The sequence below is a fragment of the Buceros rhinoceros genome, unplaced genomic scaffold, assembly GCF_000710305.1.
Source record: "Buceros rhinoceros silvestris isolate BGI_N320 unplaced genomic scaffold, ASM71030v1 scaffold11372, whole genome shotgun sequence".
NCBI lineage: Eukaryota > Metazoa > Chordata > Aves > Bucerotiformes > Bucerotidae > Buceros > Buceros rhinoceros.
In genome coordinates, this window is record NW_010399521.1 from 63,088 (window position 1) to 82,718 (window position 19,631).

The 19,631-nt window shown below is 36.7% G+C and overlaps 1 protein-coding gene across 1 annotated transcript in view; it reads left to right on the forward strand.

Annotated features, from left to right (window-relative positions):
- Positions 1–19,631, forward strand: part of FAF1 (Fas (TNFRSF6) associated factor 1) — a 165,751-nt gene that overhangs the window by 62,932 nt on the left and 83,188 nt on the right. The gene's annotated exons all lie outside the window — the stretch shown is intronic.

A 19,631-nucleotide genomic window follows, 5' to 3' on the forward strand; every position in this document is an offset into this window, starting at 1 on the left:
ATTTTGACGTCTTCAGGGGGAAGAACCAGGCAGAATAGCTGAATATGTAAATGAGCAGCTTGTGGTGCTGTACCTGGTCAAATAACCATTGATGCAGTATAGCTGAGCAGACTGTTTCAGTGTGTGCATATACAGTAGGTATTTCTCTCCAAATTAATATTTGCATTTGAAATATGTGTGTAGTGCAAATACAGAAGTATATAACAATTAATATTATTTTGTATTTGATGTTTACATATTATGTGCTCTGCATTTTAATTCTTAATGTTATCTGCTTCTTTAATCATCTTGAATTAGTGTTCCAAATGCATTGATTCAAAGGGATTTATTACTCAGTTATTAAGCTTTGGTAGGCATTTGTATCTCTGAAATAAGTTGGGGTTGGTCAGTAGTTAGCTGGTGTTTTCTGAGGTTGCCATTTTGTTCTTCAGAATCTTGAGACTATTTTAAAACTTCTCTGTCAACTTTACGTTTCTAAGTTGTATTGATGAGGAAAACTTACAGAACATGGCGCTGATTTAATACTGTTTTCCAGCTTAGAAGTGCTCTGTGCAAAAACACTACATAGTTTAAAAATAAAGGTGTGCTTCTAATCTGATTTAGTTAAACCAACATGGACTGTTGTGTGAATATTCTTATTTATCTTAAGGGCAGCTTGTTCGACTTTAATATAAACAGAGAGAGAATTAGGTTAAGTAAAAGCAAAGTAAGGCTTGTCCTTGCTGAGGTAAAAAGAATCATCTCAATCTGTATTAGTTAATACATGACAAATAAATCATAGTAACCCCTTTGTATTTACAGAACACTTAGTCATATGCATCTAGTAGATGGCAAAACTTTTCATTCCCTTGGAGAGCCCCATCTTCGCTGTGCAAGCAAGTAGAAACTAGAATCTATACTAAAACCAGCTATACTGGTTATAAGCAATAAAGTAACCCCAAGAACTACAATGCCAAATACGGAATACGCTATAAACCTTGTAATAAAGCTTCTGCCAGTGCTCTTACCACCTTACTGTAATGAGCTTTAAGTTTTCCCTCTGAAGTCATCATCATCATCATCATCATGGCTTGACTTTGGGAACGAAGATCTGGGAAGGACTTTTCCCACGCTCACTGCAAGCGATGAGTGCACCCTTCAGGCCTGCACGGTGGATTTTTTAGGTGAGGCGCAGCGTGCGCGCAACTGGCCCCTCCCTCTGAAGTGGCACAGATTCAACTGTGTAAATAAGGACTTTGATTTGAGCACCTTTTACAGTCTCTCAACTTTATGTAATAAAAATTGATTACCTTTGTAATAATATCGAGGGGAAAAAAATGTGGTGTGTTCTTCAAGGTATTTAGGGTCCCCTCCTGGATTTCTCTCCATGATGATTTTCTTGTTCAGCCAAAAGGAGTCCTTTGACTTCTGGTTGGTTTCAAGGACAAGAAATGCTTCTTTAAAATGCTTTTTTAAAGCTTCTGGTCAATTCCTACCATTTTTTGTTCCCCTTATTTGGGAGACACAACTGATTTACTGTAATGCCATTGGAATAAAGAAAAAAGAAAAGTCAGTTCTACTCTCTTCTTTGTCTGGCAATTCAAATGTAGTAGAAATTACTAGGAAGTTTAGTGTCTATACCCATCATAAATAAAAACTCGTTTACACTTCTAGTTTCTGTAAATGTGTTATCCATGTTCTACCCCTGTTAAAATGACGATGGGTGGTTTATTTAGTTAGTTCTTCATTCAGTTTTGGTAATAAAGGTCACTATTATTGAATAAACGTGAAAATGCTCTACCATATCATGAGGTTCATGGTGTTTTGGAGGAGTTCGGTGTTGTGGCGGGTGTTCTGTGATCTTAGGGAATGAAGTGAGAGATGGGGAGCCAAAATGTGGAGATGCAAAACAATCAGCTGTGTTCCCAAAATGCGCTTTAAGAGGGCTTGTTTTTCTGGTTATTTTATAAAAAATTAAAACCTTGTTGAATCATGAATTTAGGGCTAATTCTGCTCTCCTGTCTGCTTGCACAAGTAGGATGTTGCTCCCGCAACCTGTTGGTGTCATCTTGGAGTGGTGTCCTCCTGCGCTCTGTGTAGAGGTGCCTCCAGAGCTTGGGGGTGGGAGAGGGAGGAGTAGATGAGCTGTTCTTAGTAGCTGTTTGTCCTTAGACCTCTGTTTTGGATCCTAGCTGGGAGTCAATGACATTTCATAGCTGTATTTAACTCCCTGTCATGCTGCTCCCCTATTCCTCCCCGTGTGCTGATTTGAAGGCAGCCCCTGGGGTCGGTGGCAGCCCAGCTTCTCATAGAAGCCAAACCTACCGCTCAGAAAGGGAGCCCCAGAAGCAGTGCAGAAGCAGCAGCAAGGCAGACCTGTCAATGGCTGTTTTTCCCCCGGGTGTTAATTGCGGTCACAGAAGTTAAGTGTTTCTGTAAAATTAACATCTTGGTATTATGTATTTATTTTCGATCATGTAGCTTCAATGTCAAGTTTACCCAGCAGACAAGTCAAAACAAGAATATTTTTTCTAACTGCTGCTATAGCAAGTCTCAGCCTGGGATCTCAGAAAATCACAGTGCTCGTTCTGGTTAGCAGCTGGTAGGAAACAATAAAGATTTAGGGTTCAGAATTTAATTGGCACTGTTGAGGCAGGAAGAACAACCGCACACAGTTTACTCTTCTGAAGCTATATTGATTCTTTTTTAAAAGGAAAGCTCTGATGAAAGTAAAAAGAGGCATTTAATTTGCAAGTATTTCTACACAGTTTTTATTCTGAAATGTGTTTTTCTGTCCTTCTTTATTCCTGCACAGTGAACATGCCTTAAGATCTTCTGATTCAGAGACAGATACTGAAAAACAAAAGTGTAAGGCTGTCATTTCTACTGTTCAGCCTGTTCATGTGGGTGGTATTTGAGCTTTCCTATGGGTTAATTTACATCTTTCCCAAGGCTAGTGTCTGATGTACGTTAGTAATATTTTAAAGATAATGTGACACTAGTGTATTGTCAAAATCTCCATCCCAGATTCTAAACTTTCGGTGACCCATTTCCAAGGATTGGATCTGAAATATCATTCTTGAAGAGGTGGTGGTGGACAGAAGCTTCCTGTTTTTTTGACGTTACCTGTACACCAATGTCTAGAAACAGGGTTTTTTTTTTGGTCACTTATGCAAGTGAACTTTTGAATTTCACTGAGTAATGGAGGGCATTTCTTCAGGCATAGATTGATTCCATGGTTTCAGAGGCTGCAACAAGGTCAAAGATACGCAGCGGAACGAACTGCAGAAGCCTTTGAATGGCTTCCTGCACCCATGGCTTCCTTGCAAACCCTGACAGAGTCCTTAGGGAGGGTATCATCACTGGAAAAGCTGCTGTGGAGGGACCTGTATTTAATAGCTGCTATCTCAATCTCTTCTTTCAGAGAGACCTATTTCCCCTCCAGTCCGATCTGCCATTTTCTCCATAGCTTTGGTGACAGATTACTTTTCTTCTGGTCTGGGATTACAATTTAAAATGCCTGTCTCTGTGACACCATTACCAGCAGCTCTTAGCTTTTTGTTGGCTTCCTGCCATCTCTGCAACCTTTTTTCCTGCTGCTTTTCAGGAATTCGTTTTCACAAGACATCTGCAGGCAGGCCTTTTCTGGGTCTTCTAATCCACCGGGCTTTAATAATGGCCTCTTATTTCAAGGGAAGAGGATTTTACACAAACTATTCCAAATGTCTAAAAACAGTACAACATGAGAATACTTATCTTTAAAACAGTATGCCTTTATTTTTGCGTTCTTGTTGGGAGTTTGAATGGTCCTGGGCTGTTTTTCTGCTCAAGGAGGTCAGTCTGTGCCAGCCTCCTCTCTGTACGCTGCAGCACTTTTCTTGCCCAAGATCTGTCTTTGCCTCTGAGTGTGTCAGAATTGCTGTTCATGCATGTGTTACTTAGAAACACAAAGATACAATATAAATTCACCAAATTTATTGCCAGCAGTCGCACTGTCCATGTCATGGGTTACTTGGCTTTTGGTCCCTTTTCAGCTGGTTGGTTAGGTGACAGCTCACTTGCCCAGGCAGGGTCACAAGCTCTTTACGGAATGTTTTTCAGCTGCTGTTGGTAGTATGTTTGCTGAAGCCTCATGTACTCCAGTGTCACGGTGATGCTCACATGTTCAGAGATTTGAATTCTCGCTGAGAAAGCACTATTTCTGGTGTATGTTTGAGTGCCCAAAGATCATGTGCCCAATTGATTTGGAACATTTCTGACAAACGAGACCTTGGAGGATCTCCTCAAAACTTCCCAGGCTATGGTTGCTCAAGGCTGATCTTTTAGTGCCAGAAACAACAAGAAAAGTGCTAATGAATCTATTCCAGACCTCACATCACTTTAGCCTGCCTGTTACATGCATCCTTGATCTGTTTAATGTGCCTCTAATTAATTTTCTTCTAAGTGTTCTCACATAGTTCACGAAAGAGGTGATTATAATTTCACTGTCCCGTTGGAAACAATTTGGATCCAGGGCATACTCTCTCTGCGGGTGAATGACCAGCAAAATCTCCCAGTCCTTTATGACATTTCTGGCTCATTCTTGCTGGACTGCCAATGGATTTGTCTTCCCCATCTCAAACCCATGGACCCCGTGACGAATGTGGATGCTTTCAGGGTTGGAGGGTGCTTGTTGTTTCCAGTGGTAGATGTTTGTCCTACTAGTTAGAAGTAGTCCAGGAGACTCAGTAAGATGTAGCTAAATGATGTGGGTGTTGGTAGAAGTCTAGGTCCTTGTCTCTCACGGAAACTTATTCCCAAGGGATACTGTACTGTTTCCTGGATCTTAGGGTGCAGAGCTCTCACTTAGCTTTTAGCTAACAAGTACATCTTTGTCATTGTAGCTCATTACCCATTAGTAGAAACAGGGGAGGTTACTACTCAGAGCAGAACGTCTGTGTTGCTGTTAAATAACTGTCCTTTCTGGTCAGAGGTTTCCTTTGCCATTGTTGCAGTGAGATAAAAAATATTTTGAAGTATGTGAGAAATAAAGACTTGGTGTAACTCTCTTGTTGTTATAAAAGAATAATAAAAAAGACTGCGCAGGAGCAATTCATTACTCTTTTCCTTTCAAGCACTTAAAAGAAAAACAGAGCTGAAAATATTTATTTGGGAGAGACTGAGATACCTCATTAGATCTTTCTTTTTATTGGCTATTGAGGTGATAATTCTGTAACAGGAATGAAAGTGAGGATAAATTTTGCTTTGATTTACAGAAATGTGTTAATTTAAGCTAAATAGATCTTTTCTGATCCTAATATTTGTTATCTATGAGTATTGTTTTGTAATACATAGTTTCTAGTTTTATTTTAAAGAAAAGGTAATTCTGTTTGGGACTCTTCATTCTGTGCAGCAGTAGAGATATTTTTGTGGAAATGAGTAGCTGAATTTTTAATAACCTTCAATTTAAGTAATTTTTTCATTAAATGGAATAGTGTTCACTGCTTATTTAATAGAATTGCATGTCGAGCTAAGACTGAAAGATGTAGAGAAAATAATATGTATGTTTTAATAATTAACTTTTATTCAAATCTTTCTGCTTCAGTGAGATGACAATTTTGCACAGTAGAATAGTGAAACTGGTCAGACAGCTTCATGTTAGCTCTTTTTCTTAAGGGGTCATTAAATTTTCTGTTGTTATTCTGCAGTATATGAACAGAAAGCTTTGTAAAGTGGTAACTCCTTGTCGTGATTTGGTCAGACACTGAAGAAATTGCGCTTAGCTGTGTATTCCAGAAACGTTGACCTCTGCCATTGCGAAACAGCTTGTAATGTCAGCAGTGTGTGGTTTCTGGGTTACTCGAGCTATACAGATCTCTAAGGTGGCCACCACTGAAGATAAAGAGAGTAAATTCTTGTTGCATTGAGGGAGTCTCAGTCGCACACTCCTCTTAGAAGAACAAGATAAAGTAGTTTTCTTTTAAATTTTTGGAATCTTAAAGGGAAATGTGATTTTGGTATTGTGGACAACTTACTTTTATAATTTAACCAGTCCCATTTTGGAAGCCAGTCCAGTTCAGTAAGAACACCTGAACTACAAGGTGCGGCACTGGGGCCTTAGCATGCATTTTTTTGTGAATGCTGTTATCCAACTTCCTGAAAATTTTGTCTTGCAAGTTAGTATAAATTATCTTAGTATGTTTTAGATTTTTGCCATTTGTTGCTTTCTCATCCAGGTCCTGAGAGGTTTGTAGGTTTATCTTCTCAGTCAAAACATGCTTCATAGTAGCAGTTTCATTTGAAAAACGTGGAACTTAACAGGTTTGAAGCAAGAATGAATGGACTCACCCATCCCGAAAAAATTTTAAGTCGTGAACTTTTCTCATAATGTTTTCCTCATATGAAAAATGCTATTTTCTAGACAGCTTCTGCGACTTTTTTTTTTGTCAACTTTTCTGTCATAAGTTGAGTTCAAGTTTCGCTGGAGTGCGTCAGTACGCAAAACAGGACTTCTTGTCTTCACTAAAGGGTTGCCTCTGCATTGGAGGGGCTTCCAGATACTTTTTTTATCTCCAAATTGTTCCATGTACCAGTTTTATAGAGTTCACATTTAGTTTTTCTCATTATCTAGTAACGCTTTCCCTTCATCTTCCTGTGTCTGTACCTGTGGAGAACTTGGACTTCAGATTTTCTACTGTTGCTCTCGGCTTCGTGTGTTTATTTGAACTCTTCCTAATTCTTTTATGTTATCTGATAACTTCTAATAGAGAACATGAGATGGAAATAACCCTCTATAGCATGCGCATAGAAAAATGTGATTTTGACAACTCAAACCTTACAAATATGCTTTCCCCATAATCCCTTTTTATTCTACAAATAAGTATGACTCGCATACACTTACCACTAGTTCAAGAGCTGATTTGTTTGGGGAAAGAAATAAAGAAATTAGTAAGAGATAGCGAGAATGCAAATTGGGGGTTTTTGGTCAGGTTGCAGCTCTTCTTTTCAACTCTATTCTGTTTTTTAAGGAAATATTATTAAATATATTTGAATATGCTAAAAATAGTATTATTCATGAAACCAAAAGAAAATTGTTTGGCCTCTTTAGATGAAGATAAAAATCTATATTCAGATTGTACCTTTGCCCGATTCATTTTAAATCAGCAGAATTTCATCTCTGCTTCACTCACAGTCTTACCATCTTTAACTTTTTAATCAATTTTCATCTTATCATGGAAGAGGAAGACAGGACAATAACTGACAAATACATAATGATAATGATTCTTGTCGCTTATGTAGAAAACTCTTAATATGTTTTCACTCATACTGCCTCTGTGGTTAAAGTGCAGTCTGTGTCAAGAAAAAGAAATGGGAAGTGTAGAGGCATTAATATTTTTTAAATTTTATTTTTAGTTCCTATGTTAAAAAAAAACAAAACCAAATCCAATATCTGATTTTTGTCATCATCTTGTTTTCCTGAGATTTTTTTGTTTGTTTATTAAAAACCTGTTTCATATTGACTTTGAATGCAAATAAAGATCTAGCTCTTACAAAATGTGACAAAATTCTGAAAGCTTTAAAATTCTTTCAAAAAAAAATTGTGTTTGGGACACAAGTACAGGGAAGCAGAACTTTTTATTCTTTATCAAACAGAGGGAAATACATAATTTTAGTACATGTTAAATATGTTCTGAATGAAAGGGTTTTCTCTATCTTATTAAGTAAATGAGGGGGTTTTTTTGGTGGAAGATTCCATAGTTAAAGATGTAAACCAGCAATTTCTTGCTTCTATAGCACAACATAGTTCAGAGCTGAGATTAGAGAAACCCTGTAGAGTGGCTAATACTCGAGGGCATCCCCAGCTAGAAAAGTATGTGAATTTAGGCATGGGAGGAAGGAAGGATCTGCTTTAAATTTAGTGTAGGGTCACTGAGTCTTAATGATAGATTAAACAAGGGAGGTGGAATAATGAATAGGGGTATGTAATGTGTAGCACTAATACCAGAAGTCCATGGTTTTCACTGGTTATTTAATGTCTTTTCCCATATGTTTCTGAATAGAGCAGGTTATGGCAGGGATGAGCTAAGGAATAGCTTTGTTAGTCAATTGTTAAATAGACTGAATTATCTTTTAAAAAATGTGTATGTATATGGGAGAGCTGCTTGTTAATAGTATAATCGGGCACCTTAAATGCATATATACCTTGTAGCAATATTAGTACTCTCTATTTATAATTGACGTGTGTATGTTGACAGTCTTAAAACACTCTGTGCAGAGTCTATAGTTTTCTTTTCCATGGTGAATCTAACAGCTATTCCTTGGTTAAAACAGAAATGAATTTCAGGTTCTTTTTGTAAACAACAACCCCTAAAGAAGTGATAATTTGGTAGACATGAAAATAAAACGGAGCAAGTACCAAGAAAAGTTTTTGTTAGTAGAAGGTTGACTAACAGCTCAGTTAAGCTTGTTTTATGTTTTATTTATCTTGAATTTGAAATAATATTAATAGCTATTCAAACTCAACGACATAAAATAATTTATTACACTCATACTTAGAGTGACTGAGAAAGACATCACAGTTTACTTTAGAGTTCATACTGAGTTCTCACATGTCAGAGCCTGCCAACTACCTGATAACAAGTCAGCAGTGGAGATATTGGTGGGTTTCTGGGTAACCACATTCTTTTTTGTGAAGTGAGGGTACAAGCAAGCCTTCAGAGAAAATGCACCTTGCACATAATTTTTCCTTTGGGTTACAAATGTGATTACGAGCCACGCTGGAAGGTGCAATGCAAGTCACGCTAATAGCTTTGTCATGCTGCAACGGTGCAGTTGGTGAAATTAATATAATGGCCAAGACCAGTTCAGTGGCTCCTCTGCCTTTTTAGATGCGTTTTGTTGGCTGGCACTGGGAATAAGAGGGCTGCAGAGAAAGCCTGCCCATGTCTCTTCACTAAGCAGCAGGCTTGCTGTGATCTTTAAGTGTGAAAGTGGTGGGAAGAAATGGGTAAAACTGAAGTTAGAGGAGTGTAAGAGGATTGCTCTACATGAAAGTACTGCACCACTCAGCACAATTGTGGAAGTTTAGTCACAAGATTCATAGATTGAACTACTTTTTCGTGTAATGTCTAAATTTGCAAATATTTTCTAATATTGACCATAAAAAAAAAAATTGAATGGATTTTATACTGTCTCTAATGGCAATAAAATACGCTCTCTCATAAAACAGCATTTTATCAATTGCCTAGAAATGAGACAATTAAAGAACAGAAGTAAAAGCCAAAATACTAATTTTGTGACATTCCGTTTCTGAAATTGAAATTGGTATGCTTATCCCTTAAGGATTGTCTCTGAAGCACATGTGGTTTATGCATTTTCTGGGAGTTTGAAACAATCAGTTTTCATTCCAAAGCATGTTCGGGTAGAAATGGCAGAAGATACTGTCCATCAATGAAATGTGTTAAGGAGCATATGTCTTCCTATCATAACCCTAGTTTTGCAAGGGATAGTATGATTTCGTCTCTCATTAGCCCAACGTGAAAAGATATTTGGGAGAGGGAAAGATGTGGTTTTTAATATGAACACAAATTAAATGCGGTAGTATTGGGAAATCTGACTTCCGCCATCTCCTCACTAGTACCTAAACTGACCATTTATTTTAGCTTTCATTGATATGACTGATTACTTTTGAGACCCATGAAACTGCACAAGTAGGGAAGCGATGTAGGACCAATATAGGTATTTATTGTTCTTAGGCTGCTGCAAACTAGTTTCTTTTGAAATGAAGATGAGAGTGCTTGTCTTCAGATAAATATGCCTCATTTTTTCTTTTGTTCAGAACATTACATACATGGAAATGTGACACATCTACTTTCCACTGCAAGAATCAAATTGTCTCTTTCTTTTCGAGTGATAATTCAAACCCGAGAAATAATCTTTGAGTTTCTTATGAGTAGGTGCCTGACTATATAAAAAATATTTGCTATTCCTTAAAAAGGAAAAAACCACAGCCAGTACAAGATACAGGAAAGTGTAATACAGACTTTTTGCTGAAGAGTTCACACTCTAGTTCTTGACACAGGAAGTGGAGAGAGTTGCAAGACAGGAGCTGCAAAATCACACTTGTTTGTGCAGTAGTCTGAGTATATGGACACAGGATATGGACAAGCTGAGATCAAGCCTGTGAGGCTGGCATGCAGTTTTTTTCTTACTTCTTAACTCTGTTCAGGTTTTAGCATTACCTGGTGGTGGTGGGAGCTTCTAGCCCGGGCCCTGGTAGGTCTGAGAGACGTTGAGATGGACAGAAAGCATGTTTCATAGTTTAAGTCATGTTTTCATACGAATTTTAAATAGCTTGGATGAAAGTTACTGCTCTTGGTCATGTCCTTAACTTCACGATCAGTAAGTGTCAAGGTGTATTTTTTTCCAAGTTACTGTTTTCATCACTGATCGCGTTTATCAGGATTATCTATTAAGTCTGCTAAGTATGCAATCCGTATGAAATTACTTGTCCTTGACTCCCCACAACCTCTTTCTCCAGGTTAGCTCAGATTAAAAACTGTTACCCCAGTACAGTCTTCTGTTGCATTTTGTAGACCATCTGTTTCAGCTAGATTTTCATGGGCCTTGCTTTAGCTTCAAAGACCATCAGACTAATCTTAATAATTATGTTTTTCTAATTTGCAGTGTTTTTCTAATCTTTCCTGGCTTCTTCCTAGAACTCTCCTAATTCAGCCTGCATATTCCTTATTATATCTAACTTCAGCTCTCCAGCCTTGTATACTGCTGCAGCAGAGTCCGGAATAATCCTCTGGATTTCACATACTTTGCTCTGTGAAGCACTCTGAAATCTGCTGGAGAGTGGTAACCAAAAGTAACTTTTTCTATAGTAAAACAAAGGATTCATTTCTCCTGCCAGATGCAGGATCTTGTATGAGTATGGATGTCCAGAGTTTGTTCCAGTATTTTCAAAGGGGTCTTAAAATGTTAATTTTTAATGGAAATAAAATACCTGATGTTTAGTAATTTATCAGTATTTTAGGACATAAAAGCAGCTGGAATTGGGATGGTGGCATTAACAATCTGTTTGGGTGTTTTTTCTGGTTTTTACAGCAAATTAATATCCTTCCTTGGGTGAACAACATTAGAAACTGCTTTTACTTTATTTTGCAGTTGGGTCCTTTGTCAAAAGAGTAGTTGCCTCTTGATAATGATCTGGTAATAGATGACTTAGTAGCAGTTGCCTGTTGTCTTTCATAGTGTGTCTAAAGGTCAGTTAAAAGTTTCCATTGTGCAGGGATTCTTCCTTTAGCTTACTACTAAGTGTATTTTCTCAAATGACCATTCCTATTGAATGGAAAAACAAACTAGGACTTCGAAATGTATCTTTTCTGTGTCAGTGCACTATCTGTAGAACAAACAAAAACCTTGAAGTATTATCATCAGTTTTATTTTTTTAGCAGAAGTCTTTAAGGCATTTTCAAATAAATTCATAAAATTGTTTTGGCAGTAAGTCTTTGTTGTTTGATCTCTTTTAACCCTAATCACATCTTCCTTTCAATCTCTAATGTCACAGCTAGCTCACACTCTAATTCTTTCATACCCTATTTCAACCTCAAGCTTGTGTGCTGCTAAAATGATGTTTTTCTGTTGGTTTTTTTATTAATACTCATGTCTCTTGCCTCAATTTCTGAAGAATGTGTTTTCCCTTCTTATTCTATAGGAATTTGTTTCTTCTTTTAACCTTCTATTAAAAAATTCAAAGGGTCTTGCTGTTTTAAGTTCAGAGGGGATTATCACAATTAGGTCTCCTAGGTGCTACAAGCAATGAAGAATAATAATAATAATTATGTAGGCTGAACCTTTGTGCATTGCAGGCCATATAGCAGCAAGCAGTAACTTCAGCATCAAGTTCAGGAGATCATACTTTACGTTTAGCAGTAACGGTCTTCTAGAAGGATACCTAATTTTAGGTCTTTCAAGATGGAGGTCCTCAAAGAGATTTCTTTATTCCACAAAATTAAAATGTGCGTGTATGCTGGCAGAAAACTGAGGCGTTGAGAAGTAAACCAACATTTTAAAGACAGTGAAACAGTCGCATACAGAATTTGAATATAGTGAATAACATATTATAGTGACTATACTGAACATTTGTCACTTGCTGTACCCAGGAAGAGACCAGATCCAAAGCCATGGCAAAAAGTAGTATCTGGTACCTTGAAGAGAGCTCAGATTAATTCTGAAACCGTGACTGGGCAGGAGGTTGAATTTGGGAAAGTACCTTGCTGAATCTTTGAGGGAACATCTTACGTGCTTGGAACATCCATCTTTTCATATTATATTGTCGATATAGATAGAAACTGCAAGAGGCAATCAGAAGTTCTTATGTCAAAGGATTCAGTAAAGTTTTGTTGAAATCTTGCTTTTATTATCTGTTTCAAAATTTGCAGGTTTTAACCACAAAAATATACTAATATTACTCTGTGGACCATTGTAGTATAGATTGTGGTGTTAAGATACTAATCTGTCACCGACCCATTAAAAAAAGGTCATAAGACATCCAAGAAAGGTTGGTTTAAAACAGGAGGACCAATGAATTAAATAGAGGATAATGAAGTATTAATAATTGTCAAATCTCTGAAAGTAATTTATTCACGCTATTACTACTATTGCTGAAAGAAAACTGTGGAATGTTTCTTTCCAAGGTTTACAAAATGTAATGGATCTTTAACTCATCTGGTGATTCCTAAACAGGAATTGGCTGTGGCAGAACATAGCCAATTAGCCTAGAAAAAGAAAGTTTATTTTTTGAATTTAAGACATCTACAGTTTGCCAGTAGTATTTCACATAAGTAATTAGGACTATCTATAGTTCTTAAGAGTTTCTATCAGTAAAATGGAATTAACATTTTTGGTCTGGATTTTGTTTGATGGCTCACTCTGGATGTAAATCTAGGGGAGTGAGGCTGTAAGTGCTTGGTTGGGAGTAAGGAGTCATGCCTTTCTGGAAGTGGTACTGATGAGTCTGTCCTCGTATCTAGTATCTTACTTTCCTTAATGAGATGGGTTTTTGCTAAAATATGGTGAATTAGCTCTCTGTTTATTGTCTGTTTATGGATTCTTTCTCCTGAAAATTTCTGTTCCTCACCCATTTAAAAATACATACTAGCAAAATAATACATTAACTTTGTGTTTATTTATTTATTTATTCAGCAACTTAGTCTTTCTTAGTAGTTGCATGTTTTTCCTTGCCTCATCATTCAAACTGGAAATAGTGTGGAACATTTATGTTAAAGTATTCATTTAATCCCCAGATATATAAAGTTTTTACTCCACCTTTCCAATGACAACAGGCAAAATTCGTGTACTTCAGTCTCTTTTCAAGATATAAATAATTGGAAACATTAAAAAAAAATTTTTCTGTTTTCTGCTTTGTGTTTAATGTGACCTATTCTTCTTTGGGCTCTCATGAGGAAAATGTCACAAAAATCACACACTGTTTTCCAGACCTAAGTTCATTTGAGTGATTACATAATGAATTCAACAAGCTTTCTAATGAAGATATTGGCAGAGTATTTACTGAGTATGATACAACCCAGTTTTAACAGTAGTTTGAACTGAGTTTATTTTGGTTCGAACATTGTTTTATACACTCTAAAGTGAAAGTTGGATGTGTTTGTAGGTGTTCTGTACATAAAATGTGTCTATTTGCAGGAAAGTGGTACATGAAAACTTAGCAGTAAATTTTCTGTGGAATGTTTTGTGTTGTAACTTGCTGATGAATTCTGCTTTGTATGTGGCTGACATACAACAGTCATTCATGTTCTCTCAGGGGCCTTTAGGAAGGTTTGAAATTGCATATTATTTTTAATTTGAAAATGAAACAGTCCTAATGAGAGGGAAGAGAATGCTGCTTTAAGGAGGTACAACAGTATATATAACAGAGGTCTATAACCTTTGTTCTTTACGTTTTAATACAGTTTATTATATTCTGTATTGGAGATACGAAAGGGCAAACAGAACTGTGAGTGGAGCAGACTTAGACCATTCCTGTCAAGTGCGCCTTGCTTAAAGTGACCTGAGAGTTCTGGTCTGGGTGCTAATGTTAGTTGCAGTTCATACAGTACATCACTTGCTCTGTATAACTGTTTCCTACTTGTGGGTTGCTGGCTAAAAATTCCTGCACATACCACTTTTTAAAGTTAAAGAATTCAATTTCTCATTGACTGCCAATAGCCTTTTCCTGATAAACTTTTTCTCTGCTAGGGGAAAATTTTAGATATGGATCACTTTTTTGTTTGTTTGTTTTTAATTTTCTCTTTAACTTCTTCCGTTTCTGTCCTGTGTCTTTACTATTACTATGGCCCAAATCTATTGCAATAGGTTGTGGCATTCAGAAATTCTTTTTCTCGTGTATTTTTAATATTTCTTGTTAGTTTGCAGTTAACTGAAGTTACCCTCTTATCTGATCTCTCTTTTTGTTCAGCTGCTAATAACATCATCATCCTTTGAAATTCACCACTTTCTTACCTTGGAAACTTCCCTGTACTTAGAAACTTGGTAGATTCTGTCTCTGCTTCCCATGTATTACTGCTGGATTCTCAATGATCTTTGCATCTGTCAGTGGAATTTTGTCTGGCGGAGATGTTAGAGGCTTTCCTCTCTAATCGTGAAGATATCACTTCAGCTGGTTTTGCCTCCTTTCTTTACATCTCTCTTCCCCAAAACACTTTTGCTTACTTTGCATTTCTTTCTGTCGTTGCCCCATCCATATCATTGCTGTCCTCTGAAAATTTTGGTTACTCGTCTTGCTTCCTGTTACAAAGTCAAAGTCAAGATTCTTGCTTTACTGTCAGTGTCCCATGCAACCTCGCTGTCTGCATCTGATCTCATTTCCCTGCATCCCCCAACTCACATTCCACATTCCTCACAGTCCTCTGACTTTATTGCTCCTTTTGTCTGCCTTTCATGCACTCATTTTTGCACTGTCTTTCATGCTGCCTATGTGCCTGGAACAGTCTTTAGCATGTCAGCCAATTTACAGCTTTGCATAAATTATATTTAATAATAAGACTAACAAAAGTTCATTATCTACATTATTTCAATTAACTTTGTACCTGCATAAGCGGAAAACAGCCTGAGGGAAACTACTGTTAAACTTTGTTGTGATTTGTTGTGATTCAAAGATACAGATTCAAGCATAACAGTTCTTGGATAATTTAGCGTAATATTTAATTTTTTTAAAAGACTTTTATAGGTGTTTGGGTTTTTTTTTCAGTAGAATTCAGATTTTTCTAATTCAGAAATAAAATAAATAGCTACTTATTCCTGGCAAGTGAAATACCAGAGGGTTGTCATCATTGCATTACCTGGTGCAGACTTATTGCCCTGCGATACGTTTTTCTTTGCTAATATGGATGTGGAAGAGTTGAATGTTGGATTAACTTCATATCTACAAAGTGTATCTTTTGTGTTTAACCTTCCTATTAAAGCAACGTACTAATCTGCTTAACAAAACTGTGAAATATAAGAAATTAAGATTCTGCTTGTATCTGGGCACTTCTCTCAGTGGGTTGACTGCTTCAACATATGGGTTTTCTTAAAAAATTAAAAGTAGTTTTTAAACTCCCTTTTAACACTAGTGAAAGTGAGCTGAGGATAAAACTTCGTCCGACATCAGTGTATAGCTGCAAGACAGAGCATTCTGCAAGAATTGTACATGATTTTCCAAGTAAAATTGCATCTGAAATGTAGGCGGAAATTTTTTTTTTTTTTTGGTTTAAATGGTTGTATTGATACTGTTCACAGCTGAGTTGTGGAACCAAATAGAGGTGCCTTTAATTTGTTTTTAAATGCTCTTGTATATTCTGGAGTTTATAATCTGAAGGGTAGCTGCCATAGTAATGTGCCAGTCACCATGGCATCTGAACATTATGAAAAGAAATTCTGGGCTGCACAAAGACAATGTCACCAATTAGTATTTCGAACTGATCAAAGGTGGCGGACAAAAAAGTTTGCCAATAAATGTAGCTCAGTGGATGGCACTAGAAGTTAGAGTTTGCTTTACACAAATGCATAAAGATTTCAGTCTTCCTATCAATATTGTGTGAATTTATAAATAAAAGCCTTAACACAGCATTTGCCCTAACTTTTTTCAGTTGCACGAAGAGCATGGCTGTAGGTTTTTAATTCACTAGCCTAGTGAAGGAGCAGTTAATGCTTCTGCTGTATATGAATCTTTAGAGCTTCTCCTTCCTTACAGGTTTTTTAACTTTAAATTCAAATTGTCAGTTGATGAAGAAACGTCGTTTTCTGTTCACAATTGGTAAATATTCCTAGTCTCTAAAACTTTTGCAGTCTGCTTTCTTAATACAATTCTAATTATTGAGCAAACTGAAAATTAAATAGTTATTTAAAAGCAAGCTTATTTTATCTTAAATAATTGATTGTGGCTTGTTGTTTGAAAGACGATTTCTTTGGCATGAATTCCAAATCCAGTTATGATTTTAACTTAAGCAGTTTGTTTAATCAAACATTACTCTAATAAGTCTTACATGGTCCCCTACCCGGCCAGGCCTGCCTGTAACAACTAGTTTATTCTGCGACAAGTTGCTCAACAGATGTCATTCTGGTAGAATAATGCGGCCGAATGCTTGTGCGTTGGCTAAAATTACTTCAACTTTGATCACTTTTGTCCAGCACATCAGTCTGGCATTGTGCTTTATACCAACATAACACTTTACCCCGAGCATGCCTTTCAAGCTTAGAATAGCAGAGGAATGTTATTGAATTCAGAGCAGTTACAGATGAGTTAATGAAGGAAGGGAAATACTGTTTTTTCCATAGTGCCTTGCTGTTGTACTTTGGAATTAAAAGGGAATTTGAGGAATGTGACTTCTGAGTTATTTATTTTTCTTCTGAAGGCTTTTTGAAAACAGTATTATGTAGTTCTATTGATCCCACATTTCTGTAAATAAGTTTCACTTGTTATCTGAAAATAGCTCATCTTAGTTTTTTATCGTGAAAATGATATTAATAAGGCTTTAGGGTGTGTAAGTGGAGAATAATTACCTGACAGGGATGGTTTATCCTGGTTTTTAACACAAGAAAACTAAAATGGCAAGAACCGTATTCTTGTGATCATGAATCAGTATTGTTACATTTTGATGGGCTGTGGTGGGGTCAGTTAGGAGTAATGACATCTCTTTACCTTGATACTACTGCGAAACGAATACCGCACAGCAGGCTACCTTCTTGTTAAGAAGCAGTGAAGAAAGGCTGTTTGTTTTGAACAGTAGGAATGAGATCATATACCAAGTTCTATAGAACTTGGTCGTCCACAATTCCATTTTTCACAGGTGCGTGTGTCTATACGTATGCACATATGCATAAGAATACACCATATATATGTGCATTTGAAATGAATTTAAATAATTTTTTAATAATTAAGATATATTTGTATTTTTTAAAACACAATGATGTGCTTAAATATGAGGAAGCACTAGTGTGAAGTCCACTTTAATTGCTAATGAATACTTCAGTACTCTGTGTCTAAAACAAAACAGTGCTCTTGTTTTATTTTTTTAATTAGAATACAGGTGTAAATTTTTAAAATGGAAACGTGGTTACCAGATCAGTCTCTCCGCAAAAACTCCTGAACAAAACCAAGATTGCCATAAAGGTTATCAGGTGTAATTTACCAGTTTTTTTAAAAAAAGGAGAGATATCTTAATGATTCTTAAGCATTTAATGAATGTTTCAGCTGAGCTGAAAATCCAGCCCAAATATATGTTATGATACTGAAATGTCTAGTCAGACTATGTGGTCTGACTTTCATGCTTTAGTGAGATGTCAACTCCAGAGCTGGAAGTAATCTGTCTTACTCATGGATAATAAATAGAAGCCATTGTTTTCCACTCATCTCTGCAGAATATTTTTATTTATAACCCTTTAAACTGATAAAATTATTGTCTGCATAGCCTATATATTAAATCTATCCAGAAATGTGAGACAGTTCTTCACATTTTTTATGAAGGGACAGTTTATTAGTGTGAAATACTACTGCTGTTACTACTAAAAGCAGTGAGAATGAGCAACAGTAATTTAAGAGAGGATCTGAGAACTGGAAATACAGTAAGAACACCATACTTTGTGTTTCCTCTCTTTATGTCCAGAATTTTCTCAGCCTTATTTACTTGTTGGCAACCTCATGCAGCAGTGCCATGAAGAGTCTTTTGAAGAATGTTGCCCAAATCAGCATTTGTGAGCAAGCGTATGTGTGGAAATCCCTGCCTCCTCCTTCACCCCCCTTAGGATGTTTACGTTACCGCTTCATGTCTGCACACGTAGCCTTCCTCCCTGTACTAAAGTGCTTGAACTATGTGCAAAATTTGAAAGAAAGGGGCCGTGCAGGATTTCTCTCTAAAGATGATCCCAAGAGAGTTTTTGAGCTATTTTGTTATGCAAACACATTTTTAGATGAATATCTGCTGCCAGATGTTGCATATACATTCTGTACTAAAAATAAGTGACGAATTTAGAGGGAATATATGCACATTCCGTATGTTTATGTTACCATATTACCTTACTTTATATTAAAATCTCAACTGTGCTTCAGTGATGAAGCTATGGCAAGTACTGATTAATAAGTAGGGTCAAGTTACATAAAATGCCTTTATAGTGGATTGCTTTGCTTTATTGCATTATTTCCCTAAGAAAAGTAGTTTAGCATCATCTTTCCTTCACTTCCTGACAAATTCCAGCTTTCTTCCTGTTTTTTTAACCATTTTTCTGTTCAGAGAAAGTGGTTAACTTAGGGTAGGTGTGCCAGACTGCAGGCAAGGTGCTAACTCAAAGATCTTTTCTGCTGACAACTATATAGAATTTTTTTCAGTTCACTAAATTTTTAGTAATACTCTTAGCAGAAGTTAGAATACAATTAATGGTTGTTTCTTTCCAGTTAACAAATGAACAAATGAAAATCTAAAAAAGGCACCAGAGGGCAGTTTTTGGAGTAGTCTGAGTTTGCTTTAGGTCATCTCATCCATCTGTCTTAATATTTTTTGGTTTGAAGTGTCAAACGCTGGGTTCTTGTGTCTGTTAGCACTGGGCTGTACAGCCTTCTTAGAGCTGGGAATGGGATGCAGAGCTGACTTCCTCGGATAGTCTGTCTGTGGTCATGTGAAATATTAGTAAGATGTATCAAACTTTACGCTTATCTATTTGAGAATGGTTTTGTGGATGTCATATTTGTTGTTGAGATCTGTACTTGAAAACTAAAATAAACCTGTGAAGATATGGGAGGACCTTGTGTTTCCATGCAGCAGTTTCATGGAAGACAAACGAAAAGCCAGCATTGCTCACTGTAAACGTCCTATTGTTCATGGTTCTGGTCCAGCCTGGCAATATTTACATGTGCTGGTTGGTTGTGCAGTCTTCACATTCAGGTATAAGATTTTCTTTAGAATTTGAGATATCACTCTCTATCCCAAGTATAAAAATACACCTTCTTGTGATTTAAATAATTGCTGCTCACAAGACCGCCGATAAAACATGCCAGCTTTTTTATCTGTGCTAATGTTGTTGTGGAAGGAGTTTTGTCACTGTTGCATTTTGCAGTACTCTTCCTGTATTTAAAATTTTCAACTCTTTCTTCTCTTCCCCCTCCCTTCCTG